Source organism: Lingula anatina, chromosome 9 (assembly GCF_051362555.1).
Source record: "Lingula anatina isolate TDL-2025a chromosome 9, LinAna3.0, whole genome shotgun sequence".
NCBI lineage: Eukaryota > Metazoa > Brachiopoda > Lingulata > Lingulida > Lingulidae > Lingula > Lingula anatina.
In genome coordinates this window covers 6,281,477-6,299,295 of record NC_141775.1, presented here as the reverse complement: position 1 = coordinate 6,299,295, position 17,819 = coordinate 6,281,477, and the positions used below count along the sequence as shown (strand labels likewise).

Below are 17,819 nucleotides of genomic sequence, written 5' to 3'. Positions count from 1 at the left end.
GGATTGCCAATTGGATAAATTGGCCACTGTAGCACTTAGTCTGATATCTCTCTATGAAAGGCAAAGTGGGCAATTTTTTTTCATAATTTGTGTGTTGAAACTGATGAATTGTTTATGTTGTTATTGTATAGATTGGTCCCCGCCGCACTTATTTTGTTATCAAAATTGCCTTTCCACTATACATTTTATTATTCATATTCTGCATGCTTCATATTTAAAAATTAATGACCCCTATATGATATAATTGTATATTTTGGCCACTATGGTACTTGGGGTTGAATTCTCTGCATAAAATATAAGATTGATGATGTTAAATCTTTGGCAGTTGACGCGTCTTAAACTAATAATATGTCTGCAAATTGCCCACTGTTATTTTGCACCAGCATTTAAGAATAGCGAATCGATTTGACATTTTGGTGACATTAATATGTGACAGTGTTGCTCGAGACCTTTTTTTATACGTGATTAATATAACTAATTTCAGAAATAACACATTGAAGTTCTTAACAAAATATTAGTATCTATAGCACAAAAGCGTGAAAGAGTAACGTCCTTGGGTCGTTAATGACAATGGGAGTGACCCCTCAATAAAGCGTTATGGTCATAACTGTTGTACATAGCATCCTTGAGACATGTGTGACCTCCAGCTCGCTATTTATCTTTCGTAATCATCATTGGATGAAAGAGTAGATAGCTATTATTACTTGGTCTAAAGTGAAAATGGCAATATTTATCAGTGTTATTACTGTAGCAGGGCGAGTGTGCTATTACTTTAGTTGATATTACAGGTGTAGGTTTATACGCGTAATGTGTAATTGCCACGGTTTTATTGCAAGCATTGGAACTGGAATGAGCGACTGGATACCTATGCCCTGCGTTCAAATTGCTTCTATAAAGAATTGCCTTGATTTTGGACTTGTTAGGCGGAGGTCAGGAGACGAAGGTGCTAAACAAAAGGGTTCATAATTCACGTTATTTGTACGTATGCACGTGTTGAAACAGCAATGCCTAAGGTCAATGGACAGGAGTTCTTATTACTTTTCCAATATACTGCAGTATCCACGGCGAAATTTGCGTTTCTTCCAAAAAAAAAAAGAATTACGAGGGAGGAAGACGTGTTCCCTTAAGCTTAACGTTACTTAGCAGTATTTAATAAGTGTTTCAAGTTGCATATTTATGACGGGAACGTCAATCTGAATACTTAAATTCTTAAATTCATTTCCGTGCTGAATCTGTACCGCACGTTTCCGTGTGATAATTGAAACTCCACGAGATTAAAGACTGGCGTAATATATACTTATATTTTGTGCCAGTTGGCGCAATAGGCACGCGCTTTATCTTACAGAAAAATCCACTTAAACATATGACTCCCATGGGTCTAGTCGTTATTACTTGTATCATTTTTCTTTCGGAAATGTTATTTTATGCCTGTATATCGGTAAAATGCGATTTGTCTTTGATACACAATGAATAATTTATACTCCGTCAAAGCCCAAGTTATTTGCGACAATACACTAATTGTAAATTAAACAGTTTGTATCTAATTTGGCTGATTGTTCCGAATTGGAACAAACCCAGCAGTGCATGTTATCTTTAAAAAAGCAGATAAAATGTCAGTCTCTTCAATGTCTTATCAAAAGACAGCGACACGAATAAGAAAATCGTTGTGCCTATCAGCTCGCACACACGTGCTACGTTAACGTGTAATTTCGCTACTTTCTGATATCGCGTAGGACTCTTTACTGATAGTCTAGTCCGTTTCAAAGATGAAGAAAAGGTTTCTTCGAGGGTGTTCTACTAGGTTAGACTACAAGGACGCCTGTGATAGCAAAGGGTATAATTTACCAATGGCAGGGGGGATCCAGGATTATTTGAAGGAGGGGTCCGGAAAAAAACAGGCCTTGGATGCAAAGTCGACCATCGCCCCCTTGGTGTGGGGTTCGGGGCCTGCTAAAGGGCCGCGAATTTTTTTTTGGTGTTTTGGAGGTCAAACGGTGCCCTTTGGTACGGTTTAATTAATACAATGATTCAGTTAGTCAAAATTCTAATTTCAAGAGGGGAATATTGACGTGATATATTTTTCAGAAACCGAGGGGGGGGGGAGGTCAGGACCCCTCTGACCCCCCTCTAAATCCGCCACTGAATGGTGATTACAATCTCGCTGGTAAAGACTGAGGTTTTGAGTAGAAGGACCGCACAAGTCAAATACATATGGTTTTCATCTCTGCCAAGGACAAATACAAGACCAAATTATCGCCGGTGTAACGAAACTGAGGATCCGTATAACAGAAAGTCTGCCCTCCATGTAGTTACAATGGTTAAGTAGGGCGAGGCTTACCTGCAGAAATAAATGGGCAGTGGACTCTCTGTCAAGTGGGGGGGGGGAGGGGGGTCTATCACGTTACACCGTTGGTAGTCCTAAGGATGGAAGTACGGGGTCCATACGAAAAGTACAGGTTAGGGTTAGGCGTTGTATTGGGGTAAGCATATGGGACAAATGCCACCTACACAAAGTAATAGGGAACGGACTACGGTTCCTAGCGGACTACCATTCCTGTCACACCGGCAATTATGTTGGCTATACATGCAACGGATATTAATGTACCGTAATATGGCGGCCCTTATGTAATCGAGCCGTCCGGTAACGTCAAGTCAGCAAATCTATTCATAGTCTAAGTAAATTGTCAAAGATACCAGATTTAGAGTTCCCACTGATGGCAAAAATTTACAAAGACATGCCCGAAAATATGTTGTTTTTTTTTTAAATATCTGCACTAAATTTTGATACTAGATCAGCGTTGAAGAAACCCCCTGGTCTGAGAAGGCCAATGTGAAATTAGGAATGAAATTGCATCATGTTGTTAAAACAAACGATCGCGATTGATACATGTAAGTTCCCTAGCGTGACGTTTATGACCACAGTATTGTTTCACGAAAAACTGTTTTTATTCCCCAATCTCATGCCCAACGTGTCTATCAATTAAGTATGAATGCAAACCCCAGTGGGGCATGCTTTTGGATTATTGCCTCCATAATATGTCGGACATTCTTCAATAACGATGGGATTTTATAAATTATTCAAACAAGCCCCATATATCAAAAGGTTGAAGAAAGTAGCGGATGATATTCATTGATGTCGGGATGTTTTTGGTTCGATTATATGTCAAGGTGGAGAGTTGCTGCTTTAAATGGGAAATCTCGTTTCGTGGAAACACTGAATAGCGTGTCGACTCAGACAAAATGAGTATTTAACAAATTAATCTTTTATCCCGCGGGTGAATGCTGCCAAGTTTGCTCTTAAACAGCTTATCAGTGGGTTTAAAACCATGCAAAGGTTTTACAAAGTGTTCTTTTTTAGAGTTTCGATAAAAGATACAATGTATGCGAAACAAAATACATGTTATAGTAATAAACTGGTTTTAATGGAAAAGCATAGTAAATATAAAATTTATCTTCTCTGTGGCCCTTATGAGTTTAGTTATAATGTACTATCATTTTTTATGTAATGTCAGATTTGGGGTGTCTTGAGCAAAGGAAGCTTTTTAAAATCGCATCAAACAAATACACAAACACGTCCTTGTCCTTCTCACTTGTCTATTACATAACCTGGTTGGAAAATAAATTATTATGACAATGGCACCCAAGTGTGAAGGTACAGGTAGTTAATGAGAAAGCCCAGGCACTTCTGAACAGGCACATCTGTTCACTTATTCATTTCCGAGAATACCATACATATTTTAATGAGGTTCTGATCTAGGGATTGAGCTGGTCACTGGGGGGGGGGTCTGGATTTGGTTCGCATATAACCAGCCAACTGATGCGTGGAGTAGCATTACCATGCTGAAACATAAATGAATGATCAAGGTCATGGGTATTCTTAGTATTCCTGAAGATTCCTTTAGAGTACTTGGATGCAATGGTCTGTGTTAAGGTTCCAGTTGACCATTGCCAGCTCGCTTACTCCACTGTAGCCAATACACCCTATGTATGACGTACATGTGGGGTGCGTCCTTTCGACCAGAGGCGTAAAATTGCGAAGATACTTCCTACCAGCTGTTCTCCAAACCCGTACGCGTCCATAACTTTTGGCAACTCTGAGCTTGATTGCTTCTGAGAACAATATAAATGCCCAGTTATGGGCTGGTGTCCAGGCCAGAGTTCCGGTACAGCATCCAGCTCGAAGTAGACGGTTCCTGGCGAGGATCCCTGGTCTCCTAACAGAAATCCTGCCAACATAACGGCGACTGTGTAGACGTCTTCTGGCGGTAAGCTCTTGGTGTGCCCTGTTCTTTTGAAATGTTGCAGTCAACTTCCTTAATGTCATGAAACATTTTCTACGAAGATTGCGTATTTACATTCTCTTTTCTCTGGGCGTGGTTTCCTTTGGTTTGCCTTACCCAGGCAATTTTGCCCATCTGCCTGTTTGGGTATAACGTTGTCTATCCCTCTGAATGGTTCTCTTGGAGCCACCCAGCCTTCTGGGAATTAGGCGAACCAAAACTCCCTCCTATGTCAATCGCATGGTAAAAATGTATCTCTCTCGCTCATATTAAAAAGTAATTGGTGTTGGGGCATTTTAATGGTTACGCTAGGTAGGTTAAACTCACACTCACACTCACATCCCGAAGTTGCACAATGATGGGTTGCCTAGTTGTTATGTAATAGTGAAATTAAAACTATGGGTAGCCTTGTAGCAATGTACATAATTGCTGAAGGGGCGACGGTTTTTGGTAGAGAGCGTGCATGTGCATATACACTGATGGTAGTCCGAACAATGGCAATGAAAGCAAAATGACTGTACTGTCAACCTCACCGAGTCCTGCAAACTCGAGATAACAGACATTACAACAAAAACGGCAACAAAGTGACTTATTGTCAAAGCAATTAGCCTTATGTAGTTTATCCATAAAATGTTTTATTTTTATTATTATTATTATTTTTTTTTTTTTATTATTATTATTTTTTTTTTTTGGTATGAGAACCCATGGATCTTATGGTATAAGGTTAAAACAATTGCGAAATTGCAAATAGCAGACTTTTAAAAAATACCACAGGGGCAGCTGTTACAAAAATATCAACGTTAATTTGTTGTTCGACATTTTCATGGGTTGTCCTACTTTCGTCTTAAGTAATATAATCTTTGACGTTGTTTATAACAGTCAAGGCCGAAGGATTTTGCGAATTATTGAGGATTGGATAGAGGAAAGCGGATTGGAGAGGCTAAACCCTTGACTTATACGCTTGGCATATCTGATATACATAAACAAACCTCTGATCCCAATCGTATATGTCGATAGCTAGTGCCCTTGACCTTTTTACAGCCTTGAGGTGACACACCTTAGAACGCTGTTATGGTCACTGCTTAGCTAAGGAGGTACTTAAACTCGCTGACCGACAACTAAAAAAGTGTGAAATAATCAACTGATTGCGTTAAAAGCTTTGGCGATTTGAAAATTTGAAATACAGGTACCTTGGGAAATTTGATAAAAGGGCCCTATTGAATATTTCGAAAACCGTGTCAAAAAAACAACAGTGCAAAACATTTGGCAAGTGTCCGTTGGGGCATTCCTCAAGGTGACAATCTTGTGAATCACAAATTTTGTGTAATATATTTGCACAATTAATTTTCATCATTTTATACAATAGAAGCTCTCAATATTGAAAGGTATCTATAGATTTTTTTTTTTTTTTGAAAAGTGGTCTAAAACAGTTCAGCAGATTGTAAACCAAAAGCGTGCGTCAATGAAATGGCTCAAATGTTCACTATGATTATGACTGTTTTGGTGGCATCTTACACTAATACGTCTCTGAGAAACTGCAATAATCAAAACCTGTGACATAACGTAATAATAAAATGGAATAGTGCTGAAATGGTATAACTGGTTAGATACATTGAACTGCTCATTGATTTGTGAGCAGACGCCACATTTTTATAGCACGTTTGACTGGTTACATACAATTATTATGTTTATAATTTTATGAGAGAACAGTTTCATTAAAAAAGAAAAACAGTAATTTGAATTTATAATTTCATATTATAAAATGCCAGATACATTGAACAGACCAAGAGAAGCTCTACCTGGAATCATAACGGTTAGCTAATTCTGAGCCAGTGAAATATGGAATGGTAATATTCTAGATGCACATGACAATGTCACTCAAAACACAGTAATAAATCACTTCAGAACATTTCAGACGCTTCCTTCGATTACGGAGCTTTCCACCGGAATATTTCTATTTGATCTCATTTCTGATTTATTCGTTTTCTCCATCAATGGAACAAGAAACAATCAATAATGTGTTTTTCATTTCGCTTAAGTGTGCGTTGTGTGCGTTTCGATTAAGCTCGGTCCCTAATTAATCATAAATGCCGCGGTAAAACAAGCGTTAAAGCAAGTATATGAAAACTGAGCCACTCGATCTCTGATGCGAATACTCCTAACGATTGCCGTTGTCAATGAACGTGGAAAAGATTACGCCAAACATTCGATGTGTTCAATTATATTTTTGACGGTTAAAGTTTGAACTGACAGACTGCACAGATTTTGTTAACAATATAAATGAGTGTACGTGAATATATATACCGATACTTGTACAATGTATATCAAGCATTTTCCAAAGTTCTTATATTTCGACAATGCCATGTTGACATACTTTCTACCCAGGATCCTTCTAGATGTTACAAAATTGTCTGAAGGGCGTCAACCAATTCTGCAACAGCTACATGTAGATGGGTCTCTTATAGATAGAAACATAAACGTACGTTTTAAGACCTTTTTCTTTTCTTGTCAGAAATCGTAACTGCATCACCAACACAACTAGAATTAATAATAATAATAATAATAATAATAATAATATTAATAATAATAATAATAATTTATTTGAAGTCTAAAGGCCAAAAATTTGGCCGCCTTGCATAAGAACCAAAGCACGATAGCCAATCGGACGGTTTACATTCACGAGATGTCTGTTATGTCTGTGCATCGCGTCTGGCTATTTTAGGTGTCACTAATCCCTCAGAAAATACTTACGCCTAATCTAATTGCACCATTTATCGAACTTTATGTCTTCATCAGTTTCTGAGAAATTGAACAGGGATTTCAGCCCAAAAGTACCGTGTGTTAAGTTAAATCCTTAATTGGCTTATTTTTGTCACGATTTCCTGGTATATGCATATTGCTACATGAAGACAAGTATTTGTTTTCTTTCATTTTTATTTCAGAAACCGATCTCGTATTTAAAGAGTGAGCCATTTATGATGCACGGACATGTAAGAAAAAATACATCTACTTCGATCTGGCAATCCAAGAATAATCAGGTAGGAAGTTGTTAATTGTCTCAAACAGTATGTTTTAGAATTAAAGAGATAATTTTAATACATCTACATTCTATTCACTTTCACTTGCCAAATTGCATATGGTTAGCGGCGTTACGTGACATAAAAATCATTGCTATACGAGACAGGAGATCACGTGACGAGAGTTCCGCACGAATACCGGAGACTTTCATTTAAATTATCTATCATGCTACCCGTTCTATGGTGACAAGTATCTTGACGAGGAAAAAGTCACGTATTACAGCTTATGTCATCACTGATTTTGGAGACCATTAGCGGTATTTTGGTATTGAAAGCATTACTGTGGACTCTAAAAAGTAGTTACGTATATCTGCCACTAATACCTGATCATCTGAATGTGGTTTTACGGCACTTAATACGGCGATTTTTTTATTGCAGCTAAGTCAATATTTTGTAGGAATTAGAAAGGTTATTCACTGTAACTAGGGCGATATTCTTTAGTTACTAAGGTGTGTTGTGTTGTATATTGTCCTCGATATATTGGTGACCTTTGACCTAGATGACAGGAAAGTCAGTCCGCTGGGAACCGGTATCTGTGTCCCGTTTCTTTGTTCATATTGGATTTGTCCCATATACTGACCCCAATGCTGTGGCGAACCCTAACCTTTCCTCAGCACATGGAAGCCCGGACTTCCATTTTTAGGACTACCATACCTGTCACAAAGTTTCACAAATATGCTTAAAATACAAGTTGTTCTTGCATGTGTCCATAACAAAAACTTGCCAGGCACATGTACATGTATATAGGTATGTTTAAGACGTAAAATTGGTTTATGTAACTATCTCGAATCTATCTCAGTTCAGCGGGTCCTGTTACAAAGCTGATTGCTCCATGGTGGATTACATATGCAGCTTAATCTGTAATATTCACAAACAGTGGTGTTGCGTTGGCTTAAAGAGATGATACGCTAAAATACTTAATTATGACGCACGTTGGGTGCTTTCCATGCCTTACAAAGCATTGGTATTAGGGTATTTGCTTAAGCGCATTTTCAGGTGGGTCAAGTTGACCTACTTTAAAAGTCGGACATTTTAGTACACTTGTGAAGATTCTTTTGTCTATAGCTACATATATTTGTCTGATCTTACCATTTTAGTGGTTTTATAAGACAGGTTATTGTAGGCAAACATGCCATGTTATAACCTGTTGACTTGTGAAAAATTGGTCATGGTATTGTTATACCATTTAGACATTAGGGATACGAGCTGGAATGTATGCATTGAGCATGTAAACGGCCCTGGCTTCCATTTCTACGATTACCATTCCTGTCAGATTGGTTTCACAAATATGCTTAAAACACAAGTTGTTCTTGCATGTATCTATAAGAACAACTTGTTATATACATGTATATTGTACATGTACATTATAGCAACTGTATGGTGGAAAAAAAGTCACTGGTTGAGGGTACCGTATAAAAATTGTACGTGAAATTTTGCGGGAACATCCAAACTGTGGAACATGTTCTGTATCGCCGCCCGTTCAAAGCCGGCTTAAGATAGAAATTCACCAACATGGAGTTCAGATCAGTTACAGCTTTTGGGGCAAACAAATTTACCCGTGATATATGTAAATATTGTTATCTATCCAATTCAATTTTGACTGCTTTACTTGCTGAAAGTGAATATATGTTTTCTTCATTCCTTGTGCTTCTGCTCACAATTCACAACAAATAAAATGCCTATATATCTATAGTATATGGGTACATGTGATGTTTAACACGTGCAACCGGTTAATGTAACTTATGTAAGTATCTTAATCCTAAATCGGGTCAATGAGTCTTGTTACAAAACTGACCGTTCACTGGTGGATTACACACAGCTTATACTGTTACCCTCAGAAACTGTGGCTTAAAGAGATGACACGCTTTACTTGGGTGTTTTCGGTTCCTTATAAAACATTGGTATTTGGGTTGTTGCTTGAACACATATGTAAATTTCCAGGTGGGTCAATTTGACCGGCTATATAAATCGAACAATTGATTGGGTTATGTAAGACAGATAATTAGAGGCATACATACTATGTTATAACCATTCTGTTCACGTGTGGAAAACCGTCACAGTATTTTAATACCATTTAAACACTTGCAAATATTTAACATTGTACTACTTTTGGAGCCCCCCCCCCCCCCCCCCCCACACACACACACACACACTTGATACAGGGATCCTAGATCCACTGCTGCATTAGTATATGTATGTTGGTATACATATATATGTAAGAGGAAATTGTATCATGCATGCGCATAGGTATTGTACCTAAAAAAGCTAAAAACGCAAGAACGTAACCCAGCATAATCCAGACTGCTTTGCTTTACTTCAATTTCCCTATCAGCATAATGAAACGCGGATTAATTTAACGTCTACCATTAAATTGGCATAGTAATGACACCTATAGGAGAGGAAGCACCGTTTTATGGCTGTATAATTGGAAACGATATTTTGATTGTTGAGTAAAATCTCCATTTGCACTCCAAATGCTTATCCAGATTTGTTAATCGCACATACAGGTAGTCACTCCAGAGTGGGATAGAGCACCGAGGCGACCTTATGTCCAAAGCTTCACCCGCAGAGGCAGGTTATACAGACATATACGTATATAACCGTGAATTTCTGAAATGTGTCTTCTTGAGTCTCCTTGTATTCTATTGTCAGTTTTTAGCCACTTATTAGAACCTGCTTGTATCGCGCTTGTATAAAAATTAATAATTGATAATTGAAATGGTCTCTTCCAGTTCTTTTTTTTTTTTTTTTTTGTTTTTTAGCAACTAACAATATCCGCACCATTGCGACTCTTGTTCCTCCGATTGCATTTTGTTACAGTTCGAACTTATAAAGCGATATCCGTTAGAACCTCTTCTTTACGTATTAATAAAGACAATCATCATCGTTTTGTAATTATCAGGAAATGCGTGGGGTTATTATAACGTAAAGCTACTTACGCGTGCTTTTGATCGGATTTATTTTAACAATGCATCCCTTCACAAGGAAATGCATTCGGCATCATTAGCGGTTTTGTTACCAGTAAATGATCAGGGTTACTCTCTATACCTGCACCCATTAGCTTCACCCTGTTTTACCCTTTTTTACTTGCACAACCGTCCGTACGCTTCAACACACACCACCACAAAGAGAAAAAGGTTCATTTTACGAACATAATCCTTTCGCTTTTCCTCTATATGCAAATTATTCCCCGGCCACAATTCCCGCACCGTAACTAAGACAACAATTCAAAAATATCAATTTTTCCAAGGAGATTGAAATAAAAGTTCAGTTACCAAGAGTCCTAAGAGTCCCAATCCAGCGTACACCGAGGTCGTTCACACTCACACAAACCAGATCGGTCCAAATTTGGTCGTGGAGAATGACGTCAGCGGTCCATTTGTTGATGCAGATTGACCCTATGCGCCGTTATCACTAATTTTGTCAGTAAACTTTTACCAAAGTGCACCCTGTTTGATTACAGTGAACGTTTCCGCCAAAAACACATCGCACCGCCCACATGACTTTTTTAATATCCACCTCCGGAAGTTGTTCTTTAACTGATTTTTCCAAAGTGGTAAGGGCCACGTGGGTTTTGACTGAAGGAAAGCTGAAAGTCATTGGCCGAGTTACTTGTTTTTTAAACTGCTGAGCCGTAATTAAGATCGATTTGAGGTCCATTTGAAATTAGTGTGAACGCGCTTTTCGCCAGGGAATGAATATGGAAAACAAGTACGAGCGATAACCCAAACTGGAGCTGAACTTAATCATCCCTTTTTTTGATTAATAACGTCTTTTTAGAGCTTTGGTACTAAGACGCGCTCGGAATCTCCCAGATGAAAAATGAGCCGCTAGATGCAGAGACGTGTCATTATGGAGAAAAATGCTCAAAACGCCTTGAGAGGCTCTGGGAGTAATTATACGATAAAGACCGCGAGTCTAATGCATAAAGAATACCGGTGTGAGCTTTGAAGACTTTATCGTAGGACACACGTAGGTTGAGAATGGCCAGAGACTCGTAGCAGCAATACCGGGAGGCAATACGTGGATGCTGTACAGCACCGTGGACAAAGGAGCTGTCTTTTTTTTTTAAGCTCCATCATCAAAGCAGTGCGCTTGCGGACAGGAGGTTAAGAGACGCGTGGGAGACGCCTGGTGACAGCGCAGAGAACTGATGTGGTATTTGTGATTTGTTAGCAAAAAAAGCAGCATCCTGTTTGAAGGTTCTTCTGCAGAGGTTTTGATATGGTGAGTTTGCTTGGCGTTGATTTCTGAGGGATCTTTTTGGTTATGCAACGAAAAAGCCTCGTCTGAAGGACTTACCTTTTTCAGGGAGTCAATCGGACTGAAAAAAAAAAAACAAATGGACATAGTTGAAACCCCCGCGAAGAACTCCTGCAGCCGCATGTTGTAGGCAGATGTGACTTTGCCTGAAAACCAAACACTCAAAGAAAAATATATTGAACAGTGTGCAGCCCGTGTACTGTTAAATATACCGGTACTTACGTACAGTCGTTCTTTTTTTTCCTCGCGCTAAAGTGACAGAGGAACGACTTGTAAATCGATGTGACGAGTACATAACGATGTGTGAAGATTGACTTCGCTGTTTCCTGGGAGAGACGCCCAGCTTTCGGACAAAAGGATACGGGTGACAGTCACACAGTATGACAGACTCAGTGCATCATATCCGCTGACAACGTTTGCCTTTTAGCAAAATCAAAATCGCACACCGATGTACCAGTCTAACTTAGTTCGTTGCATGTAACACCATGGCACCTGGGGGTCATGTTGGATTATATATTTACACTTTTCTCGATCGTTGAAGATATCTGAACATCACTGACAACATTGCTTGCGTCAGAGGAGAAGGCAGGTGTTTTATTTTATCGTAACGCAGAATCTGAGAGTGACGAGAAGAATCCTGGAATCGTTTGTGCCAGACAAAAGCAAACAAACGAATGCTTAAGATAGATATCTTTAAAAGAAAAAAGTAAGGGGACGATCGAGCACCGTTAGTAAACTTATAAAATTTTATTACATCGGTAACAGGCAATAAGGCGAAGATTGCTGAAATCTAACAACCAAACCCGTAAACCTCATTGACTTGCGGAGAGAAATAAGGATACAACTATACCAATGAGGCTTTCACCAAAAACGTCCGGGGATGCACGTGCAGCTTTTGTTAACAAATACGAAGGTGAGATAAGATTGCTATTCCTCAGTCTCTTAATGTCTCGATAAACGGGATAAAAATTAGAACTCTAATGTTGGTTCCAAGCGCGTAATTGTTGCATCAGTTTTCAGATGAACCTAGTGTTTTTTTTTCATTTTTATTTCATTCGGCCATAAAATCAAAACAAAAAGATACTATTTATCACATCAATGATGATATTAGCTGTTGATTGAAGAAAAAATACTTTATTTTTATTACATAACACCACCGACGAAATTCTTCTCTGTGTATTTACCTTGCTGTCGTGTGTTAGGAGCTATTGAATTCAAAACTATTACCTAGTTTGAAAATAAGACACTTGTGGAGCCGATTGTAGGGGATTCATTTTAAAACCGGATGTGTTATCAGATATTTTATGATACAGCAAAACAAATAGTCTTTAAGTTGCAATAAACGCTGTCTGTGGATTTCTTATGAAAAGTTAATGAAATAAAACAAGGGGGAGCATTATCACTAGTGCCAGTAGTTGCCAATTAACAAAGCTATCGATCCGCTAATCAGACTTAACTGCACCCGGTAATTGTTAACGTCCTTGACACTGTACGCGATAACACCTTGTTTTGGTCTGGACTTGAAAGAATTACGTAACAAAAAAAATAGTTCAATAACACATAAATGGGCGCTACAGAGGTTTCTTAAATAGGACACGCCCGTGTTCAGAGTTCAGAGCACGTCGTCAAATTCCAGGGCTCGTGCGCATGGCAAACATCTTCTGGAAATAAGAACTTGCATAGACGCAGCTTTATACATGTATTAGAAAGGAGTGCAGTAGACAGTAAGAGACATTATACATATTCATTTTCCTATTTTTTTCTATTTCATCTATCACTGAACCGTGATGGTTTTTATAGTTCGGGAATTTTTCACTAATTTCGAAAATTGAAAATAAAAACAAAAAAAATGGATAGATATATATATTTCCAAAGTTCTATTTGTTAATTACTCCTGCTGATAAGAAAGTGAAGCTTCAACGATTTGAGTCTTAGTTTGCTTTGAGTAAGGAGTTTTTATGCCGTATAAAGATGACCGGAAAACGCCTAGACTATTGAGGGGATACAGTATGTAATTACCGGCCACGCTGGTAATATAGGACTTCTTCAGGCGGTCTGGAGTTCATGAGAATGTCTCGCTAAAGGACATATATGCACTTTGACGTCAAAATCGGCCTTAAAAAATGGAGACAATGTAAGGTATCAAATATTCCGTAAGATCACGTTGGTATATTATACAATTGATCTACTTATTCCGCACATTTTGAAATCTTATTTATTTCTAACAGAACTGGTGCTGCCTGTGTGTAATTGAATGTAAACTATATAAACTGTAAACTATAACTATATATATATATATATATATATATATATATATATATATATATATAAAGGCATAGCCACCTGAAAACAAAAATAGTGTAATTCCGTCAGAAATAGAAATTGAAATTCATCGATTTTATAACATCTCCACTTAAAATATCTAATCATTGTAGCATCCGAACGTTTTCCATTTGCTGTTATTATTAAATAAACCGTGATGAGATGCCATTGTCGAAAAAGATTCAAATAAACTGCATCCAACAAATATCTATGACCGCATTCACAACCAGTTGATCCGCGAACTAACCGAACCGCGGATCGAATATGGCCGACCCACTAGAGAGTTTGCCGCATAGTCCCTAATGCACATTGGATACATTCCCCGCGGGGATTATGCGGCAAGTTTTCCAGTGGGTCAGCCATATTTGATCCGGGGATCTGTTAGTCCGCGGATCAACTTTGGTTGTGTATACGGCCTATGAAGTGCACTTTTATACTTACCTGTATATCTGAATTCAACTCGACTTCCTGTCATCTTGGAGTTTCTAAATTTATTGCACTTATTAAGTCATTCCAGTAAGCAGTTTTGGTTTCTAAATTAATCCCGTTTGATTTCCCTTCCCCAGGTGAACGGATAGATAAGCCTTTCATTATTGTTTATGGTTCGGAACAGGAACCGCGCAAATAACATCATTATGAACAACACGCATTCGACCGAACATTCATTCGTGTCTTCCCGTCGGAGCGGCCTGGTTGATCTTAACCTTTTATAAATATATCTAAAACCAGCCAAGTCGCGGCAGATCCAAGAATTGAAGACAGGTTATAAAATTCCAGTAATTCGAACACGCTATTTTTCAATTAACACTACATGTGCATGTAGCATGGTGAAAGCGCACTGTATGTTATTTTTAAGCTGAAGTGACTTTCGATATAAAAAAATGTGATATGTAAAGAAATATATAAATACATAAAACGCAGGATAAAAGAAATAACTGCATATCGATTCCCAGTGTGTACGTGCAAAAATAACCACCCCGCCTGTGTTCTATTTGCAGATTGGTTTCCACGGATCACGGACACGCAGCCTCTGTTATTTCCCGTTTCCCAGTTATTTCTGAACAGTGAAGATCCGCAAAAATCGGCGCCGGTGGTGAGGGGAGCACACGCAGTGCGCTGAGACTGGCACAGGTAAATCGAAGGTGACCGTGCACAGTAAGCAAACTTGAACGGGACAATTTCCTCGGCATACAGAAAAAGATTAGCTGGTAACGCATTTCTGTCGGTCACAAGCTGTAGTAGCGAACGACGAGTGCCTTTTTTAACATCCGCCAAGGATAGACCGGACTGGATCTTGATGTTACAAAAATAAAGTGAACAAGTTGCCGACAGGTTGCCGACAAGATAAAAAGAGTGAAATTCATCCACGGAGAATACGATACGCGCTGAAGCCATACCAGCACAAGGAGAGGACTTTTTATGGCTGTAAGTCGACCGACCCGAATTGGAGTTGTCTGTAGCTACTGCCTCGTATTTATGAATTAGCGAAGACGACAGGGATCTAGGACTGAGAAACAGGTTACATGTACGTTGGTCCACATTCTATATAAACAAAAACAAACCATCCTATTGTGCAAAGCTCCTGGAATGTTTATACCCCACGGCCAGTTTGGTACGTAACACCTCGTGCAGTCATAGGTACGTTAATCAGATCTATTTGGAATCAAGGGCGTAAATCATACAGCAAATTATTTCTTGAATTTACCTTGGATATTCTCATTAACAATACTGTTGGATTTTTTGCACCAGTCCAGCATCCAGTTTATCTGAAGGGTGACCTACATTGGGAGTTATCTTATATAATTGATTTTCGATACCTACATACATTAAGAGGTGCGATGACGACAAGGAAATAGAAGAAAAAAAAAAGCGATGCCATTGTAAATGAGTCACATACAAACGGCGTATATTTGTTTCAAGCACTTAATTAATAAAATATGATGACTGACGGCTCCTGTTTCACTTCAATTTGTACATCAGATCCACTTGTAGAACAGAAAATGTGAATATTGCCTTTGGCTGAGCAAAAAAAGACGTGTCGCAGACCATACAAGTTGACTGAAATAGATTCTGAGGACCTTCGACACCAAAGCCTTAAACTTTTTCTGGATTTTTTTCCCTAAGAGATCCTACCATGAATTGTGAAAAGGGGGCAGTGAGCCTGTGAAAGCTGTGGATACGTGTTCCCCACGAAACGATTATCACATATCGTGATCAATATGTGGGTAAAGTGTAAAATTACATAGCGTGAAGTGACGTTTCATTGTCATTATCACCCTCGGGGGTTGGGGATGCACTGAAAGCAGGGACAGAAATCCTGGAAAAACCACGGGATAGGAGAATAGCACTCTACGCTGAATGCTTCCGGGTCTGTGAAAACAGGATGATATCATTAACGAATATAAGAATATACCAATCAAAGTCTATATATTAATTTGAAACCAACTTACCTCTGTTGAACCTGACATGAACATTTATACACGGAGGATTATTCAGAAAAGGACAGATAAAGACTTCGACCTTTCAGGTGCGGAGAAAAACTGAATTCTGCAGGGTGTTTCGTGCTGTTGGTGGAAGGCTGTGGGCATACGGGGATTTAACAGGTAGGGACGGAATTAAAGCCATGAGAATTTTGATTAAAGGTATGTTATTCCGGCTTTTCCCGCCAAATCAAATTAATATTTTTTCTAGTCATTTCTTGACCTCGACGTTGTATTCCGTTTTTAATTAATATAAAAGTTTTGTTTTAAATGTGTCCCGTACCGTTCAGACTGCCTTGACTCCCCGTATATTTCAAAAGGAATTTTTGACATCAGGTATTTTTATTTAAGGAACCGGTTTAATCATTTCATAAGAATAAATTGGGAAAGATATTAAGGTACCTTTGCAGCATATGTACACACATGTAAAATATGCCTTTTAGATAGTTTAAAACCCGGAGTGTATACAATTGTGAAGCACTTGCCATTCAGAGTTTCGTCTGAATACCGCTGCCAGGTTGTTCCCGTGGAGCATACCATTGTGAGGCAATGTACATATATGCCTTGGCGTGATCTCGAAGATTAATAGTTATCTATTAGTAGTATACAACTTTATCCGTGCAACTTTATCCGTGCATCCGTGTATGCGTGCTTGATTAGTGTTAAAATTAAAGTACATTTCTTTATGTCATCCTCATGTCATCAGACATACAATATGAATTGAACCATTTCTTTTGTTCCTGGTTTATGGGCGGACCAGAGACTTGACAAATCCAAAGATTTACCAGTGCATGATATTTGATGTCAAAACAATACCGGTAGATGTAATGTTTTTTTAATCCACTTCTCTACATTATAGTACCTAAATGCCACTCCGCTTCAAAAGTGCATTTCAAGTTGAGTTCTTGACTCGTAACCCATTAGATGTTAAATACTTTCCAGAAATAAAAACATTATTGTGATTACGATTGCCAGGTTTAAAAGGCAAGAGGGCAGCCAATTTGCATTTTGGTCGTTTCCATAATTGAAAAATACGCAAATCCAGTGATTTGTTGAATACAGTGAACATGCACAATCTACGAGTCAAAACAGATTTGCTTATTTTTATCGATATTCATAATGACTGCAAGACGCATTGTTGATTTCTGGCCAACGTTAGGATTATCTGAACATTGGCTTCTTCGCCAAGCATACCGTTACTCGGTCAATAGAAACATCGCCTACTACAACTATTTTTCTTTTATAACAGAAATATTTAGAGCCTAACTCGCAGATCTTTATCAATATAATGTGGTGTTCATTCATTACAAATAGCTTAATAGTTTATACTAGTACACACACATTATTATATACTTGTTGAATAACATTAACTTTACACTTGATGGCTTTTGTGTGTC

General features: G+C 38.4%; 1 protein-coding gene across 6 annotated transcripts in view; it reads left to right on the top strand.

Annotated features, from left to right (window-relative positions):
- LOC106173368 (uncharacterized) overlaps nucleotides 1-17,819 on the top strand; it is a 40,364-nt gene that overhangs the window by 16,135 nt on the left and 6,410 nt on the right. For 2 of the 6 annotated variants that reach the window (XM_086995066.1, XM_013554484.2), the window contains exons 2-3: nucleotides 7,223-7,318; nucleotides 14,941-16,545. The gene's annotated coding sequence lies outside the window, so the exon portion shown is untranslated. Of the gene's footprint in view, nucleotides 1-3,840; nucleotides 4,266-7,222; nucleotides 7,319-11,490; nucleotides 12,534-14,940; nucleotides 16,546-17,819 lie in introns of those variants that run through there. The other 4 variants (XM_086995065.1, XM_086995069.1, XM_086995067.1 and 1 more) reach the window with 4 other exon arrangements.